At 30.8% G+C, this 17,565-nt stretch overlaps 1 long non-coding RNA gene and 1 pseudogene across 1 annotated transcript; one reads left to right on the top strand and one right to left on the bottom strand.

The window, feature by feature from the left end:
* Nucleotides 1-9,070: 9,070 nt before the first annotated feature.
* On the bottom strand, nt 9,071-10,310 carry LOC113367269 (annotated as a pseudogene).
* Nucleotides 10,311-15,168: 4,858 nt separating this feature from the next.
* LOC113368210 lies at nt 15,169-16,109 on the top strand. Its single transcript, XR_003366362.1, has 4 exons — nt 15,169-15,284; nt 15,564-15,717; nt 15,779-15,852; nt 15,971-16,109. It is a non-coding gene; the product is annotated as an uncharacterized LOC113368210 (long non-coding RNA).
* Nucleotides 16,110-17,565: the final 1,456 nt, after the last annotated feature.

Here is a 17,565-nt window from a genome sequence, read left to right as displayed (position 1 = left end):
AACTCGCCCGATTTTTCGGCGGTATTAATGCCGCTATTTACCCTAAAAATACCGGTATTTTCGGTATTTTTACACAAGCGCTTTTTGATACATATTACACTCAAATTTAAATTTTTTGGAACAATTTTATATTTAAATTCCATAATTGCATACACAGCTATATCTAAGCGATTCTATAGGATAAACAAATATCATAATATTATATCAACACGTCATTAAACTGAATATTTATTGATTTCCAAAGGGCCTCATATCGTGTTACAATAAATAGAATCGGACTGATAGATAATGATGTTTATTTCATCTTATGTGAAAATGTAATGATTTTATTACCACTGCGTAATTTTTATTTATTTGACTTTATACATATTAATCATAATAATTACTATATTATTAATATTTTTGCGTTTTATTAAATTTATTTACAATTATTATTTTACTTAAAACGTATCACAGTTTGAAAATAATATAGGACCATTATATTGTTTTAAATTAAAATACTCTACAATTATAGTATGTTATTATTATCGGATCATAAATTAGTAAAAAAATTACTTTTTTAAAGTCATTAAAATATTGGAAATTATGCTAATTTAACACATCAGATACAGACAATACAGTTTATTATAATAATGTAATATGATCTTTTATGAGTTTTTGGTCTTTCTTACTCATAAGTTTGTTTTTGGTAAAAAGTACTCAATATACTCGATAGTGATAATGAGTTGATTAAGTTGGATATAATTTTGTCAAATTACTATTAAAAAAATAAACTTATTTTTTTTATTTTTTAGTTGAATATAGTTGTAGTTGTATATACATTTTTTTATATTTGCACTAGTAACTTTCAATTTTGTTTACGTTTAAGATAATAAAAATACCGGTAACTTACCGGTATTCCGGTTTTAAAAAGAAAAATTTCCGAAATACCGGAAATTTTTCATCGATATTGCATTCCCTAATATCTTTCGAACGGTTTTTGAATTTTTAAAATCTAATCGAATTGCGGACTAAAGTGTGGACAAAAGTTTATTCACTTTTCTGTCATTTACAAAAACTCGCCTGGTCGATCGTCGCGCAAAACTGACAAACGATAGCCCCCTCATCGAGATAGATCGAATAGCTTTTGAAATTTGAAAATGAATTTGAGAAAACATCGATTTTAGGTAAAAAAAAATCTGTTCAAACATACAAAACACACATATACTTTTTCCAAATATGGAATTGACATAAAACGTCGAGAAAATATATTTTTTTTTAATTTTATTTGAACAGCGATCAGAACTTATGGGTTCTATGAGCTGTTGTGATTAATATCTTACAAACTACGTTTGTTTTATTGTAGATGGCAACCCAAACAGTTGTCACATCTCTGTATGATCAATTTTTATTACAATCTCTGTAATAGGGCAAGTATGGTGCAACAATGCCGGGTGAGGGCTATTTTCACTTGGAAACATATTGCTATCTATATTTCCAAGTGAAAATCGTTGTCAATGTTGCCTGACAACAGGCTGCTCGAAGTGGGTATCGAACCCAAGACCTCTGAAACAAGTCCCGTCGCTCTTAACCGCTTACCTACGGGCGAGCCCCGAGAAAATATAAAATTATTAAGTCGAATTCTTAACATAGAACAAAAAAAAAAAACTAAACTTTGTAAACTTAACAACCGACGTATAAGTCATTATTAAACGATATTAGTCATGTCAAATCTGTAATATCTATTTGTATGTTTTAAATTGATGAGTTGATCTTACAAAGAAAATATTCATATGTCGAATATTCATTTGGCTTTGACCTATTTTAATTTACATTTAATATGACCTTCGCTGACCTTCACGTTCTCGAGTACAAGGTTATATTTGAGAGTGAGTTACTCTGACAATATTGACGTGTCAAGATTACGAGGTTCTTTCATATGAACAACCGGCTACGGCAACGCAGGTACTAAATGACCTATTGAAAGTTTCTTATCGTTTAACGCCAATATAGATTAATAATGAACCAATTCCCGAAGGAGAAGTTTATGTTTTCATCAAAAAATCCGATTCGCTAATTTTATGTTTTCTCGACGTTTCAAGCCATTCTGAATCGAATGAGACCAACATTTGGAAAAAGTATGTGTGTGTGTGAACAGATTTTTTGCCGTAAATCCACGTTTTCTCAAAAACGGCTGGACCGATTTCAAAAATTTAAAAGCCATTCGATGTATCACAATGAGGACTATTTAGCGCTACGATCGACCGAGCCGTTTCTTTGGAAATCGCAGAAAAGTGAAAAATTTTTCGTCTACCTTTTAGCCCGCATTTCTGAATTGATTTTGAAAATTCAAAAACCGTTCGAAAGATATTGGTTGAAAATCGTGCTGATTAGTTTTTGGTTGAGATCGGCCGGGCCGTTTTTTTGTAATAAAGTGTTAAAAAAAAATTTTCGACGATTTTTATTATTATTTTTTTGACGATAGATACCATAGTCTTCTACAATACTACGGCTCTACGACAACTCGTTTAACTTTAAAAATTCGTCAAAGTTTGAGAAAATTAGTAGTTCTTTTGATATTTGTTAAAATTAAAATTAGATGATTTACTAACGTTAGAGTACTTGGTCTTAATGAACATACTAAACAATTAAAGTCCTACAAAAAATTGGCTCAATTATAAAAATTATTGATTTTGCAAAATTTGCTCTTAAAAAATACTCCGATCGGTTTGACGTGTTCGATTTTCAATAATGTGTAATAAATGCACTTCAAATACTTTTCGTCAAAGTTTGCAAAAATTGGTATCGTTTTTTGGCATTTGTCAAAATTAGACCTTTCATCGACGTTTTCTCAAAATCGCATGAACCGATTTCAGAAATTTAAAAGCCATTTGATGTATCTCAATGAGGACTATCGTTTGTCAGTTTTGTGAGACGATCTGCCGAGCCGTTTCTTTGTAATTTGGAAAAAAGTGTTAAACTTTTTGTCCACATTTAAGCTCATACTACCGAATCGATTTAAAAAATCAAAAACTGTTTGAAAGATATTAGTTGGAAATGATACTGATTAGTTTTAGGTGAAAATCTACTGTTTTCTTGTAATTAAATGTTGAAAAAAAAATTTAGGCCGATTTTTATGAAACTTTTTTTGTTTTTTTTTATTTAAATTAACGATAACATTTTTTACTCAACTAGGGAAGTTTTGTAGACTAGAAACGGTGCGGCCGATCGTCGCCCAAAACTGGCAAACGATAGTTCTCATCGAGTTACATCGAATGGCTTTCAGTTTTTGAAATCGCTTCAGGCGTTTTTGAGAAAACATCTATGAAAGGTCTAATTTTGTGAAACTACAAAAAACCTCACTGATTTTCGCAAACTTTGACGTATTCTTAAAATTAAACGACTTTACGCAGAGCCATGGTATTTTAGTATGTTCTAGAAGACCATGATATATATCGCCAAAAAAAATTATACAAATCATCGAAAACATTTGTTTTAAACAGTTAATTACCAGAACTTGTGCCAGTGAATCTTTACCAAAAACTAATCAGGTCGATTTCCAACCAATAACTTTCGAACGGTCTTTGAATTTTTAAAATCGATTCAGAATTGTAGGCTAACACGTGGACGAAAACATTTTTACTTTTGTGTGATGTACAAAAAAACGGCTTGGCCGATCGTCGCTCAAACGGTAAATGATAAACGATAGTCCTCATTGAGAATCATCGAATTTTCGAAACCGCTAGACCTGCCTTCATGAAAATTTAATCAGTTCTTCATCTTGTCAATGCAAGTAAAATGTTTTCTGAAATGTTATTAAAATCGGACGCTCCGTTCTCTTAAAAACTGAGTTACCGTTTGTGGCACTTTTTGCCCCGTATCTTTGAAACGGCTAGACCTGCCTTTACCAAAAACTAATCCACGTCTTCTAATTCAAATCGGTTGATCCTTGTTCCCGAAATCGTCGACGAAAATTTGTATCCGCACACACACACATACACCCATTTTTTCTAAGGTATGCCAAAATGTTCAGAAGGTTTTGAAACGTAAAGATATATAAAACTAAGGGAAGTTAAAAATTCATTTTCGATTTTTTGCGATTACTATAACTTACCCTACGGGAAATTAAAAAAGAAGAAAATATTTTCATTTCAGGAACATCTTTATCATAGTCATATATAGTTGATGAACTATCTATAGATTAATGATAATAAATATTTGTCAATTTTTATTAACTATTATATTATGTTTTATCATTTTTTCCTAACCTATCCACTTTTTATTCAGTATTAATTTATTTAACAACACTTACCTGCCCATATAATTGCAGAACTGTTAATGAAAATATAGGAATTATATTTGAATTTAAACCTAATTAATATTAATAACTTCTTACATGATAAAAAAAAAAAAAATTATGAATTTATTTTTTATTAAAAAATATCATTCAATAATACATTTATTATTATTTAAGTAAAAAAATTGAATAAAGGGTGCAAAAACTATATATGGGCAAAAACTATGCGTGGGCGTCGGCGAAATTCGTTTGCGAGGCCCCCCGTTTTTTAGCAAGTTGAGTAGTGGTGCATGGCATCGTGCTTTGAGGCAAATTGCTGAATCTTCCCGTGCCGTAATTTAAATTTTTTTTAATAGCTTTGAAAATATTCGATAAATATCGAAGCGCGTAAACGCCGTGTTGCAGTCTAACGGTTATACATTGGTACGAAACGCATAGTCATGTAAACAAAATTTGTACTTATTAAAATCTTTATAAAATATCTGATAATTTGATGTGCATATGTCTAATGAACTTTTTTGTTTGATAAATGGCTTTATTTCTACTTTTTTTTCTTAGATCTCCGAAACCGCTATACCTGCCTTCCTAAAAATGTAGTCAGTTTAGCACTTTTTGCTCTGTACCTTCGAAACGTCTCGTCCTGCTTTTGCCAAAAACTAATCAACACGTCTTCTTACCTTATCGAATGTTTTCTGAATTTTTCAAATTGGTTGATCCGTGTTCACGAAATCGTCGACGAAAATTTGTATCCGCACAAATATACATATATGTATATTACACGCATGTACAGTACACACACATACATTCATTTTTCTTAAGGTAAGCCAAAATTTTCAGTAATCTTTGAAACGTGAAGATAAATATTTTTTTTTTTCATTTTCGTTTTTTTTTCGATTACTATAAGTGTAAATGAGATTTATTTTTAATCAGATAAATACACCAATTGAAATAGACAAAACATACACAAGTTAAAATAAACAAACTTTTCGGCAAAAAAGTTTTATTATCCAGCTATTAGAAAAACCCTGAAATTAAATAATTATCCCGAAGAAGTTTCTTTTTGTCAAATCATTCGATTAGCAAATTTAATGTTTTTTGACCGTTCAAGTCATTCTGAATAAAAATGGTTGGAAACCACGACTTAATCAATAACTAATTAGACAAAATTTTGCAATGTGCAAATGATTAATTAGATTAAAAAATTTATAATCACAATAATTTGAGTGCACACAAATCCGCACATAGAAGGTACACATGATGGCATGATCTAAAAGCTTGGCCAAGCTAACCTTCTTTTAGCTCAAAAATTAACCAGAAAGCTCTCTCGTAATATATACAAATATTCCAACCTTTTTAAATAAAAAACACTAGATCTTTGTTTTGTGATCTGCACAAATCTTTTGATCATTTATAACCCAAAACTCTCTTGTAATCTGTGTAGATCAGAACCCAAGATCTTTCTAACCTTTTTTTAAAGCTAAAAGAAGTGTCCAATCTTTTTTTAATGCTATTTTTATAAAGGTGTATGAAGCATGATTCTGAAAAGCGTCTCTGTGATGTATTCGACTTGTGATATAAAATTGTGGCAACATCAAAATTGAAAATGTGATTTCTTACCTTTTTCGGTCTTTTATTAAATTATTTTTGTTTTCCTACAATAGTAGCATGTGATTGTTGTGTTGAAAAATCTGATAGTAAAGTGTGTTTTTTTCTGATCTGGTGTGTAAAATATGTTTTTTTTTCAATCAATTTTACTAATGTATAAAGTTATTTTTTTAAAACTTTTTCTTTTTAATGTAAATTTCTTTTAGCTGAATGATGAGACACATCTAGTCTCGAAACGTGTAAAAAATTAAAATAAACTTTTTACATTCGACGCATTGGCTGTTTTATTCAATTCAAGGAAGAGCAAAGAGTACAGAAAATAACAATCCAGTTTTTGAGAAAACGTAGCATCCGATTTGAATGATATAAAAAACATTCAATTAGTAATGATTGAGAGAAGTGGTTATTAGTTTTTGGCAAAGGCAGGCCCAGCCATTTCGAAGATACAGAGCTAAATGTGCAAAAAATGGCAGTTTTTGAGTGAACTAAGCGTCCGATTTAAATGATTCATAGAACTTTCTGCTTGTTTAAACAAAATAATTGATTTTGGAAAAAAAATTATGTCTCAAAATTGTTTTTTCAAATTTTTTTTCAGACTTTTTTTTGTCGAAAATAATTACCTTCCCGAAGGAGAAGTTTATGTTTTCATCAAAAAATCCGATTCGCTAATTTTATGTTTTCTCGACGTTTCAAGCCATTCTGAATCGAATGAGACCAAATTTGGAAATAGTATGTGTGTGTGTGTGTGCGCGCGCGCGTGTGTGTGAACAAATTTTTTGTCGTAAATCGACGTTTTCTCAAAAACGATTGGACCGATTTCAAAAATTTAAAAGCTATTCGATGTATTTCGATGAGGACTAGCGTTTCTGAGTTTTGTGTGACGATCGGCCGAGCCGTTTTTTTGTAAATCGCGGAAAAGTTAAAAAAAATTCGTCCACGTTATAGCCGGCAATTCCTAATCGATTTTGAAAATTCAAAAACCGTTCGAAAGATATTGGTTGGGAATCGTGCTGATTAGTTTTTGGTAAAGATCCGCCGGGCCGTTTACTTGTAATATGGTTTAAAAAAAAATCGATGATTTTTATTATTATTTTTGGACGGTAGATACCATAGTCTTCTAGATCATACTAAAATATTACAGCCCTACGACAACTCGTTTAGCTTTAAAAATTTATCAAAGTTTGCAAAAATTAGTATAATTCTTCTGGCATTTGTCAAAATTAGACCTGTGATCGACGTTTACTCAGAAACGCCTGAACCGATTTCAGAAATTTAAAAGCCATTTGATGTATCTCGATGATGATTGTCATTTGTCAGTTTTGTGAGACCAACGGTCAAGCCGGTTCTTTGTAATTTAGAAAAAAGTGTTAAACTTTTCGTCCACATTTAAGCTCATACTATCGAATCGATTTTAAAAAATCAAAAACTGTTCGAAAGATATTAGTTGGGAATGACACTGATTAGTTTTAGGTGAAAATCAACCGAGCCAAAAAAAAAAATTTAAGCCGATTTTTATGGAACTTTTTTGGCGATATATATCATGGTCTTATAGAACTTACTGAAATATTATGGCCTTACGACAAGTAGTATAATTCTAAAAATTCATCAAAGTTTGAGAAAATGACATACTAAACCATTAAAGTCCTGCGGAAACTGATTCAATTATATAAATTGTTGATTTTTGAAAATTTGCTTTTAGAAAATACTACGAGTTAACGTGTTCGTTCGTTTTCAATTATGTGTAATAAAACGACTCGCAATACTTTTAATCACTTATAAATTAATTTATTTTTTATTTATTAAGTCAATTATTTACACATATCGGGAAGTTCATGTAACTTGCCTCAAGGCTAAATACCAAAACCCACTAGTTCAGATTTTATTTTTAATTCTGAATAAAGTTCTAATATACTTTAAACTAATAATTTCAACTTTGCAATTCAGTTTTTATAATTCTTATAAATATTAGACAATGTTACAATATTTATAATAATCTATTTGAAAGCATTCAATATTCCGCGAACACTTCGTTACGGTTCGGGAAGTTCCTAGTTCGGAAGTTCTAGTTTATAAAATGTTTTAATACTAGCCAAAAAATAGTGTATTGTATTCCTGTTTCTATATATGCCCATAATTATGAAAATGGTCTAAGTCATATATTTCTTGTTTCAAGATATTTAATGAATTGCATTTGAATAAATTAAAAAATATTTTTACATTATGCGACATTTTAATTTTTAATTTTATTAGTCTCAATTAATGGAAATTTATTATGAATATGAAATTTAGTGTGAATTTCATACGATAATATTGTTTTTAAAGTTTGAATTGACTTAGACCATTTTCAAAATTAACTGAATGTCCTATAAATGACTTAAAGCAATAAAGAACTTTGAGTTTTATTTAAAACAATAATTTTATTGAAATAATTCGTGAGCATTTATTTATTATTTTTAAACGGTAATCCATTTTTATCATCATTTCGAGTATTTAAGATTCTTAAAATGTTCCTGAAAAACTGGAGGGATGTACGGTAGTAAACTCATAATATCTTTATGTTTTTCTTCCGATACTGGTCTAATGCTGGTAAATAATGGAAGTAATTTAATATTTCCGTATATTTTTGGTCTTAAATTATAAGTTTATTTCATTTTTGAAAATGTTTTTAATATATATGAAAATATATTTTTTATGAGTATGTTTTGTTATCATTTCACATATTAAAATTTCAGATTTATAGTAACTATATTATATATAAATTTAACTTAGAATTAAACCTAAGGATTTGGATTTATCTAGAATTGAACCTAGGGGTAAATTTTCACGCTACACTCGTCGCGCCTCTATAGCAGGAACGGAAAATTTAAATTAAAATAATCGAAAAGCGGACCTGTTTGCTATCTATTTATACTTGTTTATCTACCATTTTCAAGATATTTATATATTTTTTTTAAATTTTTGACTTAGATCATAATTAACACTAAATGAATTCCATATAATGTTGAAATTACAACCACTATCTAATGGTTCATTTTTGACAATTTCGTAAAAATTACATTGAATACATTTAGGGTATGAAATAATTAAACTCATTTTTTTTTAATTTTGACTTAGACCACTTTCATAATTATGGGCACATATATGAGTTATATTAATGTATATGATGCAAACATATAATGAAATATTTCGTTAATATTTTGAACTGTAAGGAAGAGACGTTCTACGATTAATATTACAGAAGCCTTTCATTCCACTGGGTCCCATAGGATTTCTCAATATATGGTCATGAATAAACACATCGCTATTAGATCTTGCACGAAATGTGGATGCATTGAAATCAACAGAGCACCTTCTACTGGTGCAGCAAGAACTGCAAGTACTGCAAGAACTGCAAGATTGTCTTCTTAATCCTCCAGATAATAAAAAACTATCTTGTTCAAAAGATTTTTTTCCACTAGAATTCGTCGATGAGCTAGAGGAACTCATTTTGCGTTCAAGCCACAGACTGCACGGGCAACTAGAATCTCTAAGCTTGCAGCATCTTGTAGCATTTGAAAATGTAAACTTTTCTTGCAACTCCTCGATTTGTTTTTTAGTTTAGTTTTCATTGCTTCAAGTTCAAAAACCTGCAAAGTGTCACTGCAACAATCAATAGCTTTTTTCATACCATCAATTTCTTCAAATTCTACTATTGCACAAATGGAGCTTTTAAAACATGGATTTTTGCTGAAAAACACTTGTGTTGTAACAGGTTTTGGATTGTTTGGTTTCAATATCTGTATTAGCATAATATTACCACATTTAGAGAAAACTTTAGCAATATGCTCAATATTTGCTATTTGAACAGTATATCAACTACTATAATGGTTTTAGTATATTCTTTTTCGATAAATAATGGAAGTGGCTCCACTCTTTTGATTTTGGTTCTCGCTTCATTAAACTGCAGCTTATCTGATTTATTTAGAGCATTTGCAACAATCCTCCAATCTTTTGTTAAATATCTCACTCGTTTAAAACTTGAAACCAATTTTAACGAGACAAACCCTTCTTTATTTCGTTTAATATGTTTCAACAAAAATGCATCCTTTGAAATATTGTCATCTGAAAAATAAAATTCTACTTGTTGTATAATTTGTTGTTCCAGGTCATTATCTTGTATATTAGAAGAATTTATTTTCTCTGCATTTTCTTTTGTTTCACTATTATTTTCTTCATTAGAAACTTCACAATCTATATTTTGATTTGATAACAAAATTTCAACACTTTCTATAGAAGGTCTCCGATCAAAAGATAAGGACAAATCACTATCAACTGATGATATGCTTCCACGTGCTTCAAGCAGTTTTCTTCTTTGATGAGAATTCAATAAATTATCCAACCCATCGAGTTTTTTAGATTCGTTTATTGTTTGGTTCAAAATTTGAGACATTTTTATATACTGACAGATTACACATTATTTTTAATACAATATTTCTTAAAATTTAAGAAATATAATAATAAAACGAAATTTTACATTTTACAGCAGGAAAATCCAGACATGATAAAACTCGTATAATATATAGTATGAAACTCAATCAAAAACACACAAGAAGTGACTTATATAAAATCACGAAGTACTCGGAGGGGATATAAATGATATTAATCGGTGTACTCTTTAAAACTGGCATTTTTTTCATATATTATCGATACCTTCACGAACAGTAGATGTCCCTCAAATCCCCACGCAAAACATAAGTTACTGGTACATATGCAATACAATACAGGGTTATATGTATAGGCAAACGTATGGTAAACGTATATGTTATTTACAAGCTTTCGCTTTGACAATTTAACAGCAGATTAAAAAGTAAAACTAGTGGGATGCTTATTTACCTAAGCTATGGAAATATATATGGAAAAATTATATGATTTGCACATGCATCCTGTGCTCACTTAAACTAAACAATTATCATAACATATTTAACAACTTTTTAACAGTATTTACAAATTACATTCAAATCACCCAAAGCAAGTGGGTTAAAGTCGTGTAATTTTTTAATTTCCTCCCCCCTTTGAATTTAAAAATGGATTTTTCTGTGGGACGTGTGCCCCACGTTGGGAATTACTAGTCTAGGAGTACAATTTTTTAATCTACTATCAGGTTAATAAATAATTGAGTGATCATCAATTCCACAGCACCTTCATCAGATTTTTAAAAGATCAAAGTTTCTATGAATATGCATACAAATCTCAAATTGTAGGCCGAAATTTAGACAATAAGTCTATTGAAATATCAGGGTAACTCTTTTGCTATAAATTGTTAACTAATTTACCAATAAATAAATGCCAATAAAACAATGATTAAAAAAAATTACCAATAAATGTTGGATTGTAAAAATTTACAAGCGATCGAACGGCCTATATTTTTGCCTTAAATGGCAAAAAATTCATCCAATTATTAAAATATTACATTTTTTTGCAGTTCTTATGCTTTTGTATTTATAGAATTGCTTTTTCGCTACAATCAATTTCCATTATATAAATATCTTAAACTATTTATTTTATTCGACTAACGCCCGCTATGTCCGAAACAAGTCCAACTTATATCCGAAATAATCGGGCATCAGACACTTTTCGGTCTTAAAGTAACATATGTAAAATTTGGAATGCACTACTGTATTGTAATTAATATTTCAGTTCATACATCTCAATTTGTAACTAAATTAAGAACGACTTTGATAAAACCAGTGGTGTTGTGCTAATATTTTTTGTTGGAACGCTAAAATTTAAAAACTGGTTCATAAACCGGTTCAAAAACCGGTTCTCACGTTTTTTCCGGTTCCGTTCGAAAAGGAAAGAAACAAAAATTATTACAATAATATGTATGTATGTTTATTACAATAATAAGAACATTTAATAAAAATTAGTTGAATAATAATATATAAAATTTACTTAATAAATCATTTTTTGTATGTAGCGATTTTTTTATATTTTTTCTTGCCGGAACGCGTTCCTTCCCAAAAATGATTTGCCGGAACGACGTTCCGGCGCGTTCCGGCTCGACAACACCACTGCTCATTCTACATGTATACGCTCACTAGCTTCAAAGTGAGTTTAATTAATATCTCCTGGTGAAAGTAATCCATTTTAAATTTAATTTTAAACAAATAGCGTATGCACAAGTACTGCTATATTTATTAATTTGTCTAACTCAGTCCATATTGATGAAAATCCTGACTATGAAGTACAATTAAAAACTTTGTCTTTTTTACTCATGAATTTACCTTTGTCAGTTAATACAGCACCTCCAGATTTTACTTTTTTTTCATTACGCCCGAGAGTACATTAATTTGGGTAGGAGTGATTCTGCCTAAGCCCACATCATTTAAGCAAATATTGATTTAATTTACTAAAGCCTCTTCAAACTTTGAACCATTTCCTTATCTATGCTTTGAACTTTCTTCATATTTTTCTGATTGAATATCCTTCCTGACTGTAAATAGTATGCATATTGGTAGTAGCAAACAAAATTTATATTTTGAATTTCATTATTCTTACCTCTGTTATTGTAAAATCATAAAAAATAAATGATGAAAATATGTAAGAAATATGAATTAATGTCTAACCTAAAAATGCACGTTTTACATCAAAACAAATATTAGTTGACAGCAAATTCAACTCATAAATGTGTCATCCGTCATATTTGTTGGGCACCAAGTTGCACTTAAAATCCGCTAGAGGAGAGCTTGCCCGTTCCCTATTAATTAATTTTGTAAATTTGATGACTTTAAATAATTTTTCTCTTTCCCGCCATTTTAAATAATAAATCTGACATTTTACGGTACATCCTCGAACAAAAAGATTCAAGTCCTCACTGCTTTGAGGCTTTTGTTTGGAATGATTTGCTTTGTTCGGGTTTGTTCTTCTTTTTTTTTCATGTTCGTTCGTGTTCGTTCGTTAGGTGTGGCGCACCTTAACGAACGGCAACACCATAGTGTGGACGCATAGACCTTATACAATACATGGACTGCTAGTTGAGCGCATAAAAAGTGTCAAAAGATGTTCTATGGTATGAGGGCATACGAGGGTAATTTCGCGGCCGAGATATGTCAAATACGAACACGAGCTTTACCGAGATTAGTCGAATGCTCTCGATCGCTTAAATGTTACAGTTACTTGGGTTCACGTGATGTTTGATCGCTCGGGTTTTTAAACTAAAGAGGATAAATATATACCTGTTGTAAAATTGTTAAAAGTAAAATGTCTTCTAAAATGTGTTAGGTAAGGTCCCTGATTGCAGTAAAACCTGTTTTGTGCTGTTCTGTATGCTTCGCAAGTATTCCGGGAAATTCGACATTGATCGATATAAAAAATCGAGGATATCTTTCATATCCTTCCGAAGAAATGTTTAATTTATGTTTATATATAGAAAGCCTAATTCAAAATTCTTTAAATTTAATGTACAAAAGTTCATATGAAAGCATGATTCTCTGAAAGTTGAATGACTTGGGACTTGCACATTTTTTTAGATCAAGTTATTTCCAGCAATTTGTCCAGCATTATCATGACCTTATCAACTTTGTCGCAAAAATTTACTTAGCAATTAGAATGCACCATGAAGAAAGAAAGAAAAGCAAAGTTGATAAATATGTACTCCGCTTTCATACGAAAATTGTGCTTTTTAAACACCAATAATAAATATATTACATTTAAACAAATATTTCATTATTGCTTTCTAATTTCCCATAATAGCTCTAGCCAACTGTCCTTATTTTCAGTGAATTTTATAATATGTAAAATATTGTTTTAATTTTTTTTTAATTTCCCTTAAACACTTTGTATAACTAAAATAAATAAATTAATAAATAAATAGTTCATTACATTCATTAGTTCAACATAAATTGTATATTATATAATATTTTGCCAACAATTTCGAACACACGGACTTTCATTTGACGTTTAAGCGATCCAGTTTGACATATCTCGGCCGCGAAATTACCCTTGTATGCCCTCATAACATAGAACATCTTTTGACACTTTTTTACTTGAGAAATGTATGGGGACTAGCAGTCCATGAAATTGTATAAGGTCTATGTGTGGACGCCACAACGATCACGAACGAACATAAACAAACACGGCGAGCAATGTTCCGCAACTTGTCGGTACATCAAAGGGAATTGTTCGTTCATGTTTGAACTCGTACGTGCAGTGTGGACGCTACCACGAATGTTGACAAACATTTTTTTTTATGTTAAAATGTGCAGTCCTGCATTAGTTTATGTTGTGTTTATTAAGGTGCGTCCACACCTAACGAACGAACACGAACGAACATAAATGAACGTACCAGAACGACGGCAACAGCATAGTGTGGACGGCCACAATGATCATGAACGAACATAAACAAACATGGCGAGCAATGTTCCGTAACTTGTCGGTACATCAAAGGAAATTGTTCGTTCATGTTTGAACTCGTATGTGCAGTGTGGACGCTACCACGAATGTAGACAAACATTTTTTTTTATGTTAAAATGTGCATTAATGCATTAATTTATGTTGTGTTTATTATAAGATATTGCTGTTATTGACAAATTTTGTAAATTCGATGACTTTAAATAATTTTGCTCTTTCCCGCTACTTTAAATAATAAATCTGACGTTTCACGGTACATCCTCGAACAAAACGATTCAAACTCTCACTGCTTTGAGGCGTTTGTTTGGAATTATTCGCGTTTGTTCGTGTTCCTGTTCGTTCTTCTTTGTATTTTCTTGTTCCACATGTTCGTTCGTGTTCGTTCGTTAGGTGTGGGCGCACCTTTATAAGATATTGCTGTTATTAACAAATTTTGTAAATTTGATGACTTTAAATAATTTTGCTCTTTCCCGCCACTTTAAATAATAAATCTGACGTTTCACGGTACATCCTCGAACAAAAAGATTCAAGCCCTCACTGCTTTGAGGCGTTTGTTTGAAATTATTCGCATTCGTTCGTGTTCCTGTTCGTTCTTCTTTGTATTTTCTCGTTCGACATGTTCGTTCGTTAGGTGTGGGCGCACCTTTATGCTCGGGGCAACGCTCTTCTTTTATCGGAGTGGCAGTTTGTGACTATCCACAACTCTTCCAAACTCATTCTGATTTGTTACACTGCGCATGCGCCATCTCATGACAGTTTCCAAAGGTTTGACAAGATGGTTACATCGAACGCGACGAAACTGCCGAGAGTTCATTCGCATGTCTTCGGTATAGTTCGTTTCGTGTTTCTGTTTATTTGCTCAGTTTAAGTAAATGAAATGTGTTCTATGTGTTTTATGGAGAGAGTTTAACATAATGAGTGACAACGAGTTTTTTTTATGATTTTTTGCAGAACGATGAGGAGGAGTTAGATTTATTAGAGTTTGTTCAAGTTCCAAAAAATGAAGAATATCTTGGTGAGTATCAGTTATTATTTATTATTTGCCCTTAAGCTACGAGTGAACGACATCCACTTGACCTGGCGCCATGTTTTGTTTCAATATTTATCATTAGATTATTATAGTTTATTCGAATCCGAATATTTCATTTTTAGCACATATTTATTGATTATAGTAAAAATATCTTAAAATATCGTAGTGAAAGGTTAAGTAGTCAGCTATCAGTATTAAGAACAGTTAATATAATATAATATTTCATAAGTGCAATTTAATCATTTTATATTTTCATTTTGACAGAAAAAGTGGTGCCATTGTTTGATGACATACAATTTCTCGAGCACTTCAGAATAAGCAAAACAACGTGTTCTAATATATCAGAAATATATGAAGATAGTAAATATTATAACAAAATTAAATATGGACCATTTGGAAAAATCTGTGCATTAATCAGGTAAAAAATGTACTATAATTGACAAACCAGTAAAATCATAATTAATTACATATTATTTTAGATACTAATATTATTATGGTTTGCGGGACACCAAACATCCAGCTACAGGGATGTCAGTGATCGTTTTAATATAACGTTAAGTACTTTACATGGAATAGTGCAAAGGGTTGCAAAGGATTTTATTCAATTCATCTACTTGTATCTTTATGTGTTTTACAGTTTTTCAGTTTACTGTATTATATGTATTTTACAGATTCAGGCAGTTTGTGATGACCAAAAGAAAATTATAGATGTGTGCATTGGAAATCCTGCTTCTGTTCATGATGCCAGAATATTTCGAAAATCAAAATTGGGCTCAAATTTAATTCAAAACTGTGAACATTTTGTTTTATTAGGAGATAATGGCTACCCACTAAATGCAAATTTGATGACACCTTATAAAAATATTCATGGCCTTACAGTAATTCAGAAAAATTTTAATAAAAAACTCAGCAGTAATCGAATTAAAATTGAGCATACATTCGGTATGCTAAAACAAAAGTTCTAACAACTATATCATTTAAAACTAAGAAATATAACTCTTATTTGTCACTTTATAAGAGCTTGCTGCGTTTTATATAATATGAGTCTCACTGGTGAATTTGAATATTTGCAAATAGAAGATGAAAACTAGTTGGTTTGGTATTTAGCCTTGAGGCAAGTTACATGAACTTCCCGATATGTGTAAATAATTGACTTAATCAAAAAAAAGTGTAAATAATATACTTCATCAATCCTAAAACGATAATAATTTTAGTAAAGTTTGACGAATTTTTAAAATTAAACTACTTGTCGTAATGCCGTAATATTACGGTAAGTTCTATAAGACCATGATGTATATCGCCAAAAAAAAAGTTCCATGAAAATCGGCTTAAATTTTTTTTTCAACAGTTCATTACAAGAAAACGGCTCGGTAGATTTTCACCTAAAATTAATCAGTACCATTCCCAACTAATATCTTTCGAACAGTTTTTGATTTTTTAAAATCGGTTCGGTAGGATGAGCTTAAATGAGGACGAAAATTTAACACTTTTTTTTCAACAGTTAATTTCAAGAAAACGGCTCGGTAGATTTTCACCTAAAATTAATCAGTACCATTCCCAACTAATATCTTTCGAACAGTTTTTGATTTTTTAAAATCGGTTCGGTTCGGTAGGATGAGCTTAAATATGGACGAAAAGTTTAACACTTTTTTTTAAATTGCAAAGAAACGGCTTGGCAGATCGTTGCACAAAACTGACAAACGATAGTCCTCACCGAAATACATCAAATGGCTTTTAAATTTCTGAAATCGGTTCAGGGCGTTTTTGAGAAAACGTCGATCAAAAGTCTAATTTTGACAAATGTCAAAAAAACTATACCAATTTTTGCAATCTTTGACGAATTTTTAAAGCTAAACGAGTTGTCGTAGGGCCGTAATATTTTAGTATGACCTAGAAAACTATGGTATCTAACGTCAAAAAAAAGATCATAAAAATCGTCGAATTTTTTTTTTTTTAAACGCTATTACAGAAAAACGGCTCGGCCGATCTTTACCAAAAAACTAATCAGCACGATTCCCACCAATATCTATCGAATGGTTTTTGAATTTTCAGAATCGATTTAGAATTGCGGGCTAAAACGTGGGCGAAAAAATTTTCACTTTTCTGCAATTTACAACGAAACGGCCCGGCCGATCGCCGCACAAAACTCAGAGACGATAGTCCTCATCGAGAACATCGAATGGCTTTTAAATTTTTTAAATCGGTCCAGTCATTTTTGAGAGAAAACGTCGATTTACGGCAAAAAATCTGTTCACATACACACACA

This window comes from Ctenocephalides felis, unplaced genomic scaffold (assembly GCF_003426905.1).
Source record: "Ctenocephalides felis isolate EL2017-DRISC unplaced genomic scaffold, ASM342690v1 CF-g0.4_SCAFFOLD_01170, whole genome shotgun sequence".
NCBI classification, from domain to species: Eukaryota; Metazoa; Arthropoda; class Insecta; order Siphonaptera; family Pulicidae; genus Ctenocephalides; species Ctenocephalides felis.
The sequence above is the reverse complement of the archived record's forward strand: the minus strand, read 5'-3'. Positions and strand labels throughout refer to the sequence as shown.